The sequence below is a fragment of the Diuraphis noxia genome, unplaced genomic scaffold (genome assembly GCF_037042655.1).
Source record: "Diuraphis noxia isolate RWA-SAM2 unplaced genomic scaffold, SU_Dnox_SAM2 contig0004, whole genome shotgun sequence".
NCBI lineage: Eukaryota > Metazoa > Arthropoda > Insecta > Hemiptera > Aphididae > Diuraphis > Diuraphis noxia.
In genome coordinates, this window is record NW_028301714.1 from 38,881,228 (window position 1) to 38,900,868 (window position 19,641).

Genomic DNA, 19,641 nt, shown 5'->3' on the forward strand with positions numbered 1-19,641 from the left:
ATAATGTTTAATATATCATGGGAAGTTTTCCTGAGGATTATATTTTGAACACGTTGGCCATCATCGGACTGACGGGCTTCCTACAAATACAGTAGAATAATTCTATACAATTCAAATGGCTTATTACCGAATTCATTTCTGTCTGTTTACCATAAAGCTCCAGGTTATCTGTATGTATCCTCTAGACTTCTGACTCCTGAATTGTATATTGTTTTGTATTGAAACAATATCATAATATAACTGTATATTTGGTCATAACGTATATTAACGTTCAATTATTATTTTTTAGACATAATACCTACTTCTTACACGATAAAAGTATACTTAATGATTCATGATACTGAAGGGACTGATTTTTACAATATTAGATCTATACAAATTGTATGGAATACTATGATTATGAGTAAAAGATATAAAGGAAGTGCATTCAAGATTATCGTTAAAATTGTTTGAGGTAAATAATGCAATTGTAATTTATAATAGGTACATGAAGTTGAATCCAAAAATAAAATAAAACGGAAGTATTTAAGACTATTAGTTTTCAGTTTATAAAATCATTATAATTATGTTTTATGTTCTATCACGTCCATAAGAAAATACACACTAATATTTAGAAACGAACAAATATCACTCGGAGTCATATAGGCACTCATACTCACATCATATTTGGCTCACTGGTGGGCTCATCCGTTGGCCAAGACTATTAATCTTAGAATATAATTTATAATTATGTTTTTGAATTGATTTTAACTTCAATTTGTTTTGCATACTTATACACCTTGATAATATAGAATGTACTTAAACTTACTGTATACGAAATAAAAATTAATCATTCGTAACAAATCTTGTTACGAACTGAATAAGGTGAAATTCGTTCAAAAAAAAAAAAAAAAACAAAAAAACACTAGTCACGATTATTCAACTGGTAGTTGTTATCCGCAGACTGTACTCATCGGAGCCAGTGTCATTTGCATGTAGTTGGTATATGTATGTATGTGTGCAGTTTATATATTAGTAACCACAGAGACAGCAAATGGTATGCAATATATATGAGTCGTTACTTGCAGGACGGTGGAGGGTAGAAGGCGGCAAGGCGGAAACGAACGGATATCCGGTAAGTTTCTGGGTGACGGTATAGTGTTCGGTGGGGGGAGGGTTGTTAAAAGAATACGTATAGGAATTTAAATCTACCAGCAACGGGATTCCTCTAGTGACGAAAGAATCGGTTAGATATCCTATACACAGACGAACCGAGTGTAGGCTACATCGGAGGGTGGTACATGTGCGGCAACACGCGCGTGAACCTATATATGTGGAGACGCAGACGCGCACATAACAACAGCTCGCGACGCCATATATATTCATTTCGGGAAATGGACTTGCAGAACAAATGGGATTTTTCATGAGCTACATCCACCACGATCCCACCTCTCGCTACGTGGTGCAGTTCGGTTCGCGCACAGGAGTTATTCAACTAGCGGTTGCGTGGAACGGTTAGGGTTGCTGCTGCAGTAGGACCGAGCGCGGTAGGTATATCGTATATACCATATATTATCTATATCTATATTTATATATATATACGTACGCACAGAGCCGTGGTTTATACCTATACGGTATATTATGTGTACCGGCTATATTCTACTCCCATCCCTATCAACTACACCGTACGCGTCCACGGAATTTTTCCTTATTCTCGCGCGCGCCTGGGGATCGCCATTATGCCAGCGCTCTTATTTCAATAACGCGTGGCGGTGTTCCCTCTGCTCTCGCGGGGCCAACAATTCATTTTGCCTACTGTGTGCGAGACCCCTCACTTCACACCCCTTCCAACACACACACACACACACACACACACATCCTACCCTCCTCACCAAGCTTGTTGGTGCGAGCGTCAGTGTGGGTTTTCGGGAATTTATTGAACATTAGACACAAATTATGACATACACACCGGGCGCAGACCTGTCGTGGTATAAATCTGGATCGTAGGGTGTTTTTTTTCATATATATATATATATATATATATATATATATATTTATATTTATTTATTTTATGAATATTATTTTTTTTCCGTTTACGTCGCTTTGGTCAATTTTTATTTTTTACCGTGACTGCAACGGCAAACCTAATGGATTAATTGGAATTTATTTATATACTATAATATAAATACCAGTATAGACTTATCGGACTACATACAATAATATTGGGATTTACGTCTTTAAATCCTCTATATTATATTATTATATGCTATTTAAATTGTTTATATTGATAGAATGTTTGAAATTGTACATGGATTATATATATATATATATTTAACGCAATACAGTATAAACTTAAACACTAATCACTTCGAACATAATTAACATATAATTGTGTCATATTGTTGTTAAATGTCTATTGTCATTAAATCAATGATGATATAATTTAGTATCTATTGATAGAACTAAAATTAAAATATTAGTTTATTAACTTCGCAGAAAATGTCTAACACTTTTGAATAATTGTTGTATTTACTAAGTATATAACCATAATAATTAATAACCATTGTATGCAAACACTGTCTAATACATATTTGTATTTTTGCCATTAAAGTGTTAATTATTTCATATTATTCCGTTTATCTTAATCAATTATGTATCAATATTATGATAATACAAGAAACTTAAATGTATATGCTTGTAGTATATATTATGATAAGACCATTACTGATGGGAGTATTTTGATACGTCCAACCATTAATAATCTGAGAATAATGTAATCATTTTTCTAAAGAGGAGAGGAAAAACATATTTCCGTAAAGATTAAAAGGATTTCATTTCTTTCGTACATTAATGTATTCACTTTTATTTTTTATTTTCTACTCACGCCTTTATAATAATTATGACTTCAACAAGTATTTCATGACAAGTTGGGCAGACAAAAAAAAGTCTGTTATAAATCATTTTAAAATATTCACTATAAACAACACAAGCGTGTTGAATCATAATTTAAGGATAAACTAGGAGATGGATATGGAAAATACCGACTTAATAAAAAGTACAGTTCATATTTTCTTATTATATAAATCATCTAGTATAAATTCCTTTTAGTAAATAGATCCAATTTAATCGAAATATCCATATTCCTTTGTGTATTTAACGTTTTAGTAACTTGAGTGCATTCTTCGTTTTATCTAATTTCTTCAAGAATATTCAGGGAATAAATAAATGATTTTTTTTTTACCAAAAAACACTTTCACTATATTTACTAAAAATAATAATATATTGTGTCATTCAGTAGTAACAGAAACATGTTTATAAAAATTTAAACAAAAATGACAGCACTAAATATGGTATTATTTTAGTTAGAAAACAATGTATATTTCAAATATTATGATTGTTTGATAACTAAAAAAAGTCGTCACATTTGTAAGTAGCGTAAATTGATTTGTGTAAGAATATTATGAATCTTCTACGGTGATGTATGTATTGTACATATCATAAAATATAGATTTTAGCTTCAGGGAAATTGATTACTAATGGTCTAAAACTGACAATCTCTGAACGTACATATTTTTATTCCGTTATCATTATTGTATAGACGCTACATACGATGAGTGGGTACTTCTCTATCTATTTGTATGCTACGTTGTCTTTGATCTGATATTCTAATATACTTTATACTTACTAATGAAAACTATGTAAGATATACAAAGAAATGTATTTTAATACTGAAAAGGTATTATTTATGTTACTGTATTTGGCTAAGAATACATTCTATAAAACTAGAGATTTATATTATATTTTAAAAATGATTAGTGTCTTATTTTAATTAATATTATTCTTTGTTTTATTTTATGACCGATTCAATTGAAAATTATACTATTTTCTAAAATAATATGTTACATTGATATTACAAATCAAATAAACTATATATTGCATAGCAAACTTAAATATTTAAATAATATGTATATTTATTTATTATTAAATAAATGGATATAATATACAATATTACCTATATTAATTTTTGACTAAATTAAATTTAAAATCTTTATAAAATAAAATTTAAATAATAAATATTTATGTACTAGTACGCTCGTATTGTACTTGCATACTTTACAGGGAACACGACTTCGATAATAAGCTTTTTTTCGCATTTTCGCAGTATTTAATTTATTCAATGGTATATTTTTCAGAGGTATTTTCAAAATAAGTGGAAGTAACCGCATGCCACACTTTTAAAATGAATGGTTTGTTCACACGAAGTTCACGTTTAAATATTATTGTTCCACTGTTGCTTAAGCCTTTTCACGTTTTTAATTTGCATGGTTTACATAAAACTAATAAAATGATAATAAATGTTTTACACATTTAAAATCGCTTTTAATACAAATATAATTTGTTAAGTTGTGTTTGATAAAAATAAAAATATTGGTATGATTAGTGTTTTATATTATAAATACGAATTGTTTAATAAAATTATTAAGTTAATCGTGTGTCACCGCACACCAAAATATATAAGATATAAGAATAAAATGCGGGTAAGTCGTGGATGTCGCTCTGCTGTACAGTAGATTTCCAGTGGGTAACTGTAATGGATGGAATTAAATTTGAATCCAATGATATTATATCATTGTATACGAAAAACGATTCTGAGTGGAAATGGTTTATCTGTCTAGGATATATTATAGAGTATTAAACATTTTTAAATCTTAGATTTAAAAAGAAATTTTTTTATGAATTTGCGAATTTGCGAATTTTCGTGATTTTTTCGTATGTTGTCAAAATTTCAACTTTAAATGCTTATAAAAAAAATCGGGTCTATGTATTTTTAATATTTTTCAACTGCTATTGTTACAACGTATTAGTAGCCTTGTATTAAAATTTCAAGCTTTTCTACCCAACAAATACATTTTGTATTAATATTTATGGAAAAAATAAAATTAAAAAGTTGAAAAATTAAAATGGTTAGTAAACGGCTCATAACAAATCAAAATATTTTGAAAATCTTATCAAATATAGAAAATGCCTATAAAAACATTCAGTGAAAATGTCAAGTATCTGTGGTCTTTTGTTTTTGAGTTACACCAAAATAAGAAAATCACTAAATGAGAAATCTAGTGAAAATCCAATGTAGAATGTTGCAAAAATTTAAATTTCAAACGCTCATAAAAATTCAATTTTAATTTCAGGTGGACATTTTTTTTGTGATAAAGATTGACAAACTTGTTAGGTATCTCGTATTAAATCGTCAAATCTTAAATTTAAAAGTGAAATTTTTTATGAATTGCTAGCTTAAAATAATTTGCAAATTTTTGTGATTTTTACGTTTTTTGTTAAAATTAAAACAAGTTACATCAAAAACCAAAATCGATTTTGTCGAAAACTGATTGTGCGTAAAATTTCTTATTTTTCCCTACATTTTTAGTTTGTTTATCTCGATTATTTAGAAAAATATTAAGAATTTTTTACTTTTGACCCCCCCCCCCCCCAAAGTACCAACTAGATTCAATTTCTGATCGAACGAGGAACTGAAGTCGAAAATCGAAACACTTTTACTGCCCCATAACGTGATGACAGACACAAAAAAAAACACATCAGTGTAAAATCAATACATTCTTCGCTCCGCTCAGAATCTAGAAATTACGAAAAGAAATGAAATGAAATGATTTTATTTTTTACAAGAAAAAATTGTACTTACGTACTATATATTTTGTAATATAATTTAACGTGATAGATGTAAGCTTTTGTGATGAATTATATGTATATGAATTAATGTATTACTAATATAATTTAGATTTTAGATTAGCGTTTAAATTTGACTGTAATAACACTGGCAATAAATGTTTGATACAAAATATCATTTTTACTTAAGGATATTAAAACAAGTTTTCACTAACATACATAACATACATTATTATATCACTAGTGCTGTGTTTGAATAATTCTATGACTATTTATCAACCTCAAATAAACAATTACTTACACATCGTTGGAGTTACAAGTCTTTATTTTATGTTGAATAAAAATATTTGTTTATACATTTTTACAACAGATTGGTTTATTATATTAAGGCTATAATAAGGCATAGCTATACTACTAAAAAATTCATTTAGTTTTATTGTATAATATTATATTTTCTACAATATTTTATCCCTATATTATATTATATCTTGTGTTAATCTTAATTTGTAAAATTTTATAGTAGCCAAATATAGTTTTTTTTTTTGCAAACGACAGCATTATGTTTTTCCTATTCTATAGCTGATTTGCTTTGGTTAGAATTTTCTCAAAATGTATTTAACTATTTATATACAAACAGAAAAGTGTATATATAATGCATTATATAAAATATAGTTATATATACAATATTTATACTTGTTCAAACATCTGCCGTCATACGGTTCATATCTATGGAACATAAAAAAATCTTTATTTCACACATGATCACGCAGTTTATATTTATTTAAAGATAGCCAGTGATTTATTCAGACAATTGATACATTTAAAACAAAAACTTCAACTTTAGATTTATAAATTCATATAATAACTTTCCTTTATATTCTTAAATATATTACTAAAATTTCTACTATGATTTGTATATTGAATTGATAGCCACTTATCACTCTTTTAAACAAAATTATAATTTTTTCATTCGTTTTTGTTTATATATAATATTATTAATATACAACAGGTTTTGTTTGCCAGAGCAATTTTATCAACTGAACTAAATCAAACAGACAGTAAACTATGTATATTTTTTAACACAATACCTTATTAACAAGTTATTTCACAGAATAATAACAGAATATTTTAAATTCAAGTAATGTAGAATGCAGAAACATATTATCCTTGTAACTGCAACAAGCAAATTCTAATCAAACAACATTTTAGATAACAAACTGTATTGTAAATATTTAAAACTGTAACAACTACTAAAACAATATAATCATGTAATTTCCAACCATATAACAATGTAAACCTACCATAGGCTAATGACCTTGTTTTTGAAGCCTCATCATCAATAAAAAAAACATTTTAGAATTTTTCCAAAGTTAAATTATTTTTTTAATGGTATACTTCGATATACATGCTGTTTGGTTTTAAAAGCGAAACAGTATTACTGATTACTGTACAAAATTTGATATCATTCAATAGATTCAATAGATAAAAATGTATTTACGTGGATGAATAATACTATTTCATCAAAACGCACTTATCATATTATGCTCATTATGATATATTCTGTTGTATCTTGAGTCATGAAAATTGTGATAATAAAATGGTAACATTGCTTATTGCATCTAGTAGGTACATGCACGTGAAAGAAATTGAAAGCATTTGACAAGTTATTTTAAATGGCTTACAGTTTATTGAGGTCCGATTTTCGAGAACCGAGATATTTCCAAAACGTGATAATTGGGTGCAGCTGTTTATTTTTAAAGAAAGTGTGTTCGTATTTATATATTTTTCATTCTGCGAACAGCTATATCTACTTTCATATCTTTAATCGTTGACTTTTGGCAATTCAAACACATTCCCTTCAGGATACGGTACCGTAGGTAATCACGCTATATATAGTATATACGTATATAATTATTAATATCAGCTTAGAATGAAATAAATATTGATACAAGAAACATAATTTAATATGTTTAGAATACTTTATATTTCTTCATCAATGATAAAAAATAGGTAGGTACATTAATATTCTTTATTCTTCAATATTTAAGTTAAATAATATCATAGTTAGAAAACAATATACCTAATGATATTATTATATAAATAAACAGATTGAATTTTCAAACACGATTTACATGTTTAATTGATCTAAATGTATTATTTATTTAATTTTGAGTGCACGTACAATAATAATAAAAAAAAAAATTAATAGTTAAATTAAAATTACTTTACTAAAAACATAATAATTTTTATACTTCACATAATTTTGTCACTAACATCAGTATTTTATTTATAAATATACTATTTTACACTATTTAAATAATATTTCAAAAGTTGTCTACATTTTATTGTAATTGTAATTATTATTATATATGGCTGATAAACTACAGCTTGAGTATTACAGTAAACAAAATAATAAATTATTATAATTTATTTGTGCATGCGTGTGTGTGGACATTAATACATTCATTGTAGCATATAGGTTTTAGAAAATATTCCCAATGCAATATAATCTCTAACGAATAGTAGACATTCCTGTTTCCCAGAGGAAGGTGGTGTTGCGGTGACAGTGGTTAGTCACACATGATTTACGGATGCTATATTATTTGAAACAAACCCGAAGATAAGAGAATGATGATAATACCCGGTCACCGGTGGATTTAACGGGTGAAGGGTCAACGGGATGAATAGGGGCGGGAGATACAGCATGAAAGCGATGGTTTTAATGTGAATCGGATGCGTGTAAAAATATATCCGCATTTTCGGCCATTTGGGAAATGAAAGGAGAGGTTAAGCGCCACTGCGGGGAAAACAACACGGGTCGGCGGAGGTGTTATGGTACCAGGGTAGTTTTTTTCCGCGTCAACTGACCACTCCATCAAAAAGAGAGGCTCTAAAATCCAAACATAAAAATGTCATTTACACCACGTATTATGTACACAATTTACGGACTACACCAGACACACACACATATAAAAAAAAATAAAGTCACCCCCATAATTTTTTCCAGTGTTGTATAAAAAAGTTTATATTCATCGATTGATTATAGATAGGTATAAAGTGAGATATTATTTAAAAATAGACAAGTTAAATCACCATCACGTTAGATTTTGTTAGAAAACCACTGAACATGATCCATACGTAAACAATTATCAACTTAGTAAGTCATGGTGAATTTATTCAACAATTAGTATAATAGTTGTATTAATATAAAATGCAAATCAAACATTTTAATATTACTCACATCATCTATGTTTAACATAAAAATAAATATATCATTAAATGTCAGTACTTTATTTTAAAGTATCCTTTATTCCTTTAACTAAATATGCAATTGAAATAAATATTTTAATATTATATATATACAATAATAATTTCAAAGGGTTTTTTCATAATTTATTATCAAATATAATTATATTTTACATTTTCTATACTATAAGTAAGCTATGCATACATTTGTATTAATTTTAGAGTCCATTTAGTATGATCTGTCACTTATTTAATTATGTCTGTTAATACAAAATTGCATTATTTTAATCATATTTTTTTATTTGAAATAATTTTTATAAATAAAATCTTGTTTTTTATTATTACGTTTGTACTTTTTTCCTTGCTAAGTTATCAATAAAATTAGCTGATATTCATTAAAATATTTTATAGTATATTTAAAAGATAGTATTATAACAAATTTCATTACCGGATCACTGAATTCTGACAACTGATTTCACTAAAGTCTAAAGTATAATTTTATTCTTATTTCAAAACAACTTATTGTACCAAAGAACATTATATGTCAATTCTTTATTGGATGAAATTTAAACATGGATCATCACAACAAAAAACTTAAAGCTTGTGGCGTTAATCATGAAAATGTTTCTTCGAAGTTCAAAAAGCCCCTGAGCGAGGTTTTGTGAAATGAGTAATCACATATTTTATTTTATTAAAGTTTAGAAAGAAAAATAAATACATTTAGTGACACAATAGCTAATGAATATTATATACACATACATTTATGGATAAATAGCTTCCATGATATTAGTTGGTATTATTGAATTTTGGGTAAATAATTAATATAAATAATTAATTGATATTATTAATTGTTAGTTATTACTCTAAATTTTGGTTTAAAAATAATTTAATACAATTTATTATTTCCATCATTAGTAAGAGTATTATTAAATTGAATATTCATATTTTTAGAATCATACAAATATGTATCAAAATTACACGGAATATCACATTGTACGGAATGCGTCATATTTAAACAAAATTTTTGACACTATCTATTTGAAATTAATGTACATACATATTATATTTAATGTTGTTGTTTAACAGCACCTTAAAAATAATTCAATAATATTTTAAATAAGCTAAGTGTTGGATTCTATTATATTCAAAACCAATAAATTCTAGACAATAATCTAAATTTAAAATGTGTTTTCAGAATATTAAATATAATATGTAAATTAATTTTATTTCATGTTGTATTAAATGCTATACATAATATTTTATGCAAATTATAATTAATTTATCAATATGAATTAAATCCTTCACTAAAAATATGTTTACTAGCACCAGTAAAATTGTATTCTGTAAGTTATTGACCGTAATTTTTATTTTTAGAAAAGTAATGATTTTTGAAAACTGTATTACATTTCTATATCTTTGACTATAATGTAAAAAACAATTTACTATAATTAAAAGTTGATGATCAATTATATATACAAATTTAAAACTCATTAATTCAACTAATTTAATGGAAAATATAACGAACTAACAGTGTATTAAATTAAATGTTCACAAAAAAGCTTTGTAATATGATGTACGATTGTCAATCACTATACTCATATTTTTGAGAAGCTATAAGTACCTATATAAAACCGTGAATTAAAATAAAGGTAGCTTAAATTTTCAACTAAAGATGAACATGTAAATGATTAAATTTTTTTGTAAAGTTTGCTGTCAATGTTTTTTTAAAATTTAAATATATTCTATCCAATGAATATTTCAAATAATCCAAATTATGTTTTTTTAACTATAGTTTTCTTGTATATCACTAAGCCTACGTATAAGTCTTACAGTCACTGCAAGGCTCTCACAATTCATACGGTCACATACTTATATATATATGCACTTTAAAGGAAATGAGGATTTCATTACTAAAAAACACTTGAGTATTCGAAATTTTTGCGTCGTCAGTTATAATACATTCCAAGCACACAAACTGAGACTGATATAAATAATATTGCTATACCATCTATTGTTTTGGATGTACGAGAGGACACTGTAACAACTGATGTTTTATTGAAATCGTACAGTGTTTCCAATATACCTATATATAATATAATATATGCAGTTATGCACGCGTTTGTGTATGTGTGTGTGTGCAAGCACGTATATAAGTTGCAAGTTAAAAGGGACACATATATATAATATTATATATATACAGACGTGAGGAGGAAATTTAAAACTAATGACACACGGATCTTGGGGCTACGAGAGAAAAATGGGATGTGCAACGCGGCCAACCGAGACGATTGCCGTGACTGATAAAAAAGGCGCCGGGTGTGCATGTGTGTATAAAAAAATAAATATAAAAATCGTAGAAAAAAAGGAAAGACGATCGCAATGACGTGATTGATAACGGGGATACCGTTGGATTTCATTTCGATTATATCCGGCATCGCCAAATGGTAGGTAACCGCATAGTGGTTGAGGATATCGGCGGCCGGCCGAAAGAGGAAACCGATAAAAACATGAGATCTGTTGCGGTGCTAGTAGCATGGGGGAAAAAATGGCCCGTAGGATAATATACGTGCCCGGGGGTTGTTCGGTCTCCAATAAAATGCGGTTTTTCTAGTTGTCCAATGTGCCCTTTGCCTTCCCTGCCATCAGTCTCCAACCCAACGACGACCCCATGTCCTTCTCACCTCGATTGAACTTCCGTATTCAAAACTTCTATGGGAAATTCAAATTAGATATCAACCCTGCAAAACAGTTTTCATGTCAAAATTTTCAAGGTATAATACTTGTATAGTTTATAATATTTGCTTTTATATAACAGTAATATTACGTTTAGAATTGATCGTAAATTGTGTATAGGTCAAAATATACTTCACATTAAAAAATCACTAGTTTTTATATCACTTCTAAACAATTAATACAATCATTTTCCAATAGATTTTTATTCAGATGTTAATTATTGAAAAAAAAAAGAAATTAATTAATTAAAAATTTTAGAATTACAGTATCTATTTTAAACAACTTTCTAACGATATAATTTTAAAACACTCAGTATTTTCTATTAAACTAATCATAGCGTTTGTAACAACATTATTTATGTATATTAAAACATGTTTTTACGATTTGAAACAAAATTATCTTGAACAAAAAATAATGGTTTGAGTTGCCAGTAATTTGTGATGTTGATTTATACAGCTGTATAATATATTTATGTTTGTGTGTATATGTACAGTCAAAGTAAAATCAACGCTGTTTTCGTATTTATTTTAGGTCTATAGACTGTTGCAGATTAAAAAGCAGTAACGAAAGATTGAAACATTCAATAAAATGTTTATAGAATATGTATAAAACTGAATCATAACATTTATGTTTTAAGTAATATACACTGGAGTATCATACAAATAAGATATAATTGTCATTATCATCATCTAATTTACTTAATTTATTGAAAGGTACTGAAAAGCACAATATTCCAAGAGTTATTACCTAGAATTTATTCAGATAATTAATATATAATTGTATATAATTAAATCTACTGGGTAAGGAAATCAATGATTTTTAATAAACTTTAATTTTTATTCAATTAACCTATAGTTATACTTATAAAACAAATATTAATTTTTTTTTAGCTTCTTGTATTTAGAGACTTAGACAGTAAATTTAAATTATACAATTTTTTTCATGATGGAATTATTGCAATTATTTTCAAAACTTTTACTTGTTCAATTTAAGTTATAAGGCAGGTATTGTGATTAAAAAAAACTATTTAAATAGTAATTGTAATTTAAATAAATGATTTAAAAAAAATATCAGGTAAAATTAGCGATAGGATTCAAAAATTTAAAACAAAGTTTTTTTCTCAGAATAAATTTTCTACTAAAAAATTTTTTTTTGTAATTCTTTTCGAAATGTTTTTTTCCTATCTTGTTAAAACAGAAACATGTATGTCTATTTTGGTTTAAACAATAGGTATACTATTGTTTTTTTTTACCTAATTTAATAACTCCCAGCGTCAACCATCGTTCTATATACCATTAGGTTATATGGTATTATTGGACATGGAAGGGTTGTCCTTTTTATCTGAAAAGATAATTGAATAAACATATTAAAAGCTAATGAAAAAAGGGTACTTAGCTATACAGTTTTCTCAAATACTGACACATTACAATAATTCAAGTTTTAATGTTACGTAAGTTGTAGGTATACATATGTAATAATTAAACACATTCAATTTTTTTTAATAATATATTATTTGTTTGATTCTATTGTAATAATTATACTTTTTTTTTTTTGTAACCAGAACAACAAACATTACGTTTTACAAAATGTTTTACACATTTATCAATACAGAATTTTTTTTTTAGGTAAATATGTATATAATATCTTAAAATTAGTCGTGAATAAATTAATAGTCTTTGTTTTATTATTTTATTTTGGTTAAGGATGACAAATATTCTTAAAGTAAAAACATTTATGTATTTAAATATATAAAATGCGTTAATATTTATTATTTCAATGATAAATACTGGTAATTGTAATATAAAATGTACCTACATACAGTACATTTTAACATAATATAATACATGATTGAAATTATACGGTATATGTGATAATGGTATAAATACCATAAATAAATTAAATTAAATAAATTAAAATAATGAAAAATAGATAGGTACATATCTTATTTCGTTAATCCAAATGAAAATATACATTATTTCATACTTTGTAAAGTATCCAAATTGATTATTTAAAATTATCTAAAACAAGAAAAATAATTTTATTTTATTATTTTCAAAGAAAAGAAAACAATTTTTTTCTAACGATATTATTTTTGAATAGAAATCTATTTTAGAGTTTTTTTTATGCATTCTGATTTTCTTTAGTAATAAATGGAATTAAATTAATAATTCATTGCTATATAATTATTGTTTAAAGCTGAGTAGTAAACTTTCTTTTCCCTTTAAAGTCAACAAGTTGTGGATAATTTTCTTAAAGTAATATTTTAACTGTGTCTTATCTTAACAAACCCAACTTGTCCAATTTAAGTACCACATAATAGTGTTATTATTTTAATTTCATAAAATAGTGTGGAAATTAATTTAAAATTCCTTTATTATTTTCTCAATACCATTTAGAGTAAAATTGAATTACGAAATATACGATTCAATTTTCAACATAATATATTCTATGAAATTTCAATATTGGAATATATTATTAAATTTTACATTGAAATACAATTAAGATTCGGAATAATGTTTAGTTAAATTATTAATTATAAGGGATAAAGGTATATTATTATTAAGAACCAGTAACAAACTTTAATAACATTTTAAATACTTATCGGGAATTAATTATTGCAATCATATCTTAATGATTTAAATCAACTCAATAATTTGATTAAATTTCGTGGGTATAGAATTTCATAAAATTGTTATACATTTTATAACATAAAAGCTGTTTTACTTATTTTTGTTGTTGTTTAATACATGTTTTTATTTAAAATACTTTTAATCCAATACAATTCCTCATTATTTGAATATTATATTTTTATAAAGCCTTGAAAACGATTTTATCAACTTTGAAAACAATTATTTTCCAGAATTTTAGCCAGTAACAATATAAATTTGACTTGGCGTAAATTTAAATTAGTCATATTGCGGTTGACGGATCATACAGAGACGTACACTTCGAGGCATTTATAACACTATGGTCGTACCTCAATACCGTTATAATAATTAAAACAACTATAATCTGGATCCTATGAATAAACATATATTTTAAGTAAAATTAAGTAACTTAAAGAAAAACTTTTATTTATTTTTTAATTTTTTAATTTTTGAAATATATGTAATTTTATTCTAATTATATTATTATGATTGTGATAATAATTTAAAACAATATCAACGTACTATGTTAGATGCTCTTCAGATGCTTAAATAATAATGTCATCGTGAAAATAATATAGCTTATAATTAGATTTTTTGTTTAAATGTTCATTTTATTTTGGGAGTAGCAGAAATGTTCACAATGTTTATTATGATTCAGCATTTATGATGTTCTTCGAAGAAAATGTATGTATAAAATGACTTATCCCAACTAATTATTGGATATGGTTTCTGATTGACTTATTTAATATTAAAGTATATGTATAATAGTGTTTTTCTTTTATTCAATGGGCTATGACGGATAGGTACCGGAACTAGTTTTGACCAGTATGACTGTCATAAATTCTTATTTTATTCTTCCACGACAAATATAGGCACTAAATTAACGTTAAAACCGATCATCAAATAGTAGTTTGAAAATAAATCAGGGTATTATTTTTTTTTTAGTATTGACAATTTAGTATTAAGACACACCAAAAAATATTTGTACATTTGATATCCAGTTGGTACTATAACCTCACAAGTCACATAAAAAATTACAAAAATTTGAAAGCAAAAACTGTTGGATATCTGCTGTAGTCAAAAACTATTAGTCTGAATTTCACATCTAAAACCAATAGGTACCTCAAAAATCCTGATTTATCTCATATATTATATCATCTTAGAGATTGGCGTTTGTAAATAGTCCAGGTAAATACATTTTTTACCATTCTTAAAACATATTGATCATTTATTTTAATTGTTTTATGTTCTTTATATCATGATTTAGATAATATTTGGTACAAAGGTATAAGTCGATGGGTACCTCGTACCTAACACAATATTATTAGAATACATGTAAACTATGATCATATTGAATATTAATTAATATGCACGTCTATGCTCTTGACTCCAACGCTATTGATTTCTATAATTTAATGTAATACAATGTTTAGTGTTTACACTATGAAATAAGAATATAATGTACAGTTGTATTTAAAAAAAATCCACCAATTAGGTACAGCTTTGTTGTACAGTAGTGTACAGTAGAGTGTACCTCGGCAATGAGTATAGGCCACTATTACGTCTAACCATTATGAATGTGATAAGTTTGAATTCAAAAATAAATTATTGTACACCAACTACACCATGGACACGATTTTGAGTTGAAACAATCTATTTTTGATAATAAACGGAAACTAAATAATTATTTTAATAATAATATTCATGTGTAAAAGCTTAAGTATGGTAGCAATAATCATAGACTTAAAAAAAATAGCCAGTACATTTGCTCCGAGGACCAAGAGGCGTGGTCGTGCTAAACGGATAAGAGAGATAGCAAGAATTTTATCATAAAAGTGAGAGAAATGGCACTATTCCGAGGACAGCCAATTAGATGGAAGGTTCACTTTTATCATTTTATAAATGATGAGACAATTATTTGTGATACTGTGATAGAGTAGGTACTAGGTAATAGGTATTCTTTATGTTCTAAAAATTTAAAATTTAATGGTAATAACATTGCCTACGTATATGAATAATATTTTTACAATCGTTCATAATTTCTATAAATAATAGATTTAGGATTCATATTATAGATATTATTATTTAAATATTCAAAATTATTTTTGCGTTTTTTCAACGTTCGATCCCACAGATTTCTATAGTAACTAGATAAGTAACTCTGGGCATTAGTTGAAGCCAGGTTCCACCATCTAATCGGCTGGAAAATAGAATTCTATACCATATATGTATTTATGGTAAATATTAATTGATGTTGTATTGTATTTTATTATTTCTAGACTTGTTGTTCGTAACTAAAATAAATAAATATTTTATATAGATAATTTTGTCATTATTATTATGTTTCACCTTTAAAAAAATGTAATTTCATTTATTCCTAATACATTTTGTGAATGTCATCCAATGTTTTGACAACCGAAAAAATGGCGGTTGTCCCCGTGCGATTTTCATTAATAACAATGTCAATAATATCTAGTTAGTATAGAATTCTGTGTTCGATCCTTGTAACAAGCTCCACCCACTTGCATGCGTTATCATACTTAATGTTTCATCTATTTCTATAAGTCTATGGCAACAATACTAAAATTCGTTTTATTTGTGCATTCATGGAATAATGAATAAATCCTAATTGATTCCACAATAATGTTTCGTCAGTTGGCAAGGATTTTAATCGGCCGAATAATGAAAATACTATTATAAAAACTGAACTGATAATAATAATAAATACTAATAATTAGTAGTGATAATAGTTGCTACCGGGCGCCGGCTGACGTCATGATATGTGTATCACAGAATTGCTGGCATACCTAAGTATTTAGCTAAGTTCTTAGTAATATTTTTCAGTTTAAATTTTTGCACATCTTACTGGTTATTCAAACTATAAATCAATTTATAATTTTGATTCACCAAAGTACAAACTAGAACGAATTTTCTACTAGAGAAATCTTTCCAAGAAAATTATAAAAGCATTTTTTTCTATTAGAAAATGTGTTTTCAGTAAAAAAAAAAAAAAAAAATACCACAAAAACTGATACGTCATTCATCGCAACGCTCAAAGTCCAAAATAATAAACACGTTTTATATGACATCTACGTTAATTATTTTGCGAAAAATCTCTACGTTTTGTAAAAAGGCCTGCCTCTTTTTGTCGAGATATATTAATTTAATAGCTCAAAATAATAAAATAATAAATTTGTTTTGGATTTATAAGTAAATAACCTTGTTCAAAATGCCATTTTGTTGATGTTATTTTACATTCATGATTAATTGTATTTACTTATTGTAATTTGTTTAAATTAAAAATAAACAGCATTTCTAACTGTTAGAATTTTTACATATATATAAAGCATATTTTTTAATTTTTTATTATGGAATTTGAAAATCTTTATTTATAAGTTATGATTAATATGAGTTATTTTTAAGTATAATTTATTAAGAACATTTTTTAAATTAGTCGATTAAAAAATTATAATACCTAATATAAAATTTACATTATATGTTTATGCTTTGATTATCATATTGTAATTACGACTATTAGCCAGAAAAAGTAGTTATAGTTATGAAAGAGAAAATATAAAAACTATAAAAAAGAAGTATTGTAACTACTGAATTTTGAAATAGCATATAGATACATGAATTTTTTCATCCCAGAACCATTTTTAAATAGAAATATAGAAAGATATCTCATATTATATTATTAGTTATTTTAATCAATAATACTTCTGTTTTAAATAATTAGGTACCACCACATCTTAATAGTGATTTTTGAAAATAAAATATAAATTAAAGAAGTTAGTAATAACCTATATTATAACTATGATCTATGAATAAAATAACAACATATTATGTTCTTTAATAAGATAATTATGTACATTTGTACATATTATAATACATTGATAATTTATTATAATAAAACTAATGATTTAAAACTGTTGTGTAAATAATATATATATTTTTTTATTATTATAAAAGCCCTAGGTAGCAACGATCATTGATGTAACAAATTATATATTAGAATATAACATAATATATAATTTATACTTTTATCAATTATTTTTGTTCATTTTTTTATAACATAGTAAATTGAATAAAAATTGACTTATACATACATACTACGTTTTATTTTTATTTTTTGTGATTACATTTATTAGAAATGTTTGTATGATTTAATTAATTTTTTTTTCTGTTAGATTTTCTTAAAATTTGATTTTATTAAAATATGTATTCTTATCTGAATATGTACCTTTATCCAATTATAAAAATAAAAATAAATAGCATTCCGTTTATTTGTATTTTTATAATGGTTTTATTCCTTTTAAGCTTAGGGTTTTTTAAATTTATATAATTAGGGTATTAATGTAAACATTGTTACACGCAAAGAAATTACTATATTTATACAATTACTCAATCTAACTAACTACATTAATAAATTTAATTTAATAAAACAATATGTACGACATGTACGTATAATATATTATTATGTTAATTCCTTTTGGGGATCTACTTGGCACCAAATTATTTGCCTACGTATAAGTTATTGAAGAACCCCTGTGCAATGGCATCATCTACAAAAATGAAAAACAGAGCCAATTATTATAATATACCAACATATTTTGTTTTGCGTTTTTTTTTTTTTTTTGAACACACATTTTTGGCTTACTACGGTTTTGCGATTTTCCTAAAATAGAAAATTAAAATTCAAAAAATACCAATAATTATTTGTTAATGTTAAAAATAGAGGAACACCATCAAATCATTTTTTTATAATTCAATAGTCTTTTACATTTTTCAACTTTCAGATTAAAAAAAAAAAAAACACACAAAAGTATATTATTGTCATACACATATAAACTTAATTATAGTGTTAATATTATATTTTAACTTAGACAATAATTAATAATATTATTTACTATAGAATTATCGGGGTACAATATTATATTACACAATTCGTAATTTAAAATAAATGAAAAATGTTCTAATAAATTTAGTAAGCTCACCGTGAACAAATTTTCAAAACTATTTGTTTTAAATTTTTAAATTGTATGTTAGACTGTGGACCAATAAACATATTAAGTTTACAAAATAAGTTTGAGGATAGATATTTAAATAAAAAGTAATTGATTAGTGATTAATCAAGTGACGATTTCAGATTATGTTAGAGGGTATACAATGAAACATAACATTTAAGAGGAATATCAATAAACTATGAAATACCATCTAAATTTATTATTAGATAATTCAAACCAAATAACAATACTATATTTTTAATTTTCAAAATAAAATTAATAATAATAACAAGATAACAATTTATCAAGTTAAATGACGTTATATAAAATATCTCTTTTAATTACAT

General features: G+C 25.7%; 1 protein-coding gene across 3 annotated transcripts in view; it reads right to left on the bottom strand.

Annotated features, from left to right (window-relative positions):
- The window catches only part of LOC107163241 (uncharacterized), a 147,858-nt gene that overhangs the window by 38,867 nt on the left and 89,350 nt on the right, over positions 1-19,641 (bottom strand). Inside the window, exon 1 of one of the 3 annotated variants that reach the window (XM_089227130.1) lies at positions 660-682. The exons of the other annotated variants lie outside the window; for them this stretch is intronic. The gene's annotated coding sequence lies outside the window, so the exon portion shown is untranslated. Of the gene's footprint in view, positions 1-659; positions 683-19,641 lie in introns of those variants that run through there. 3 annotated transcript variants of the gene reach the window in all.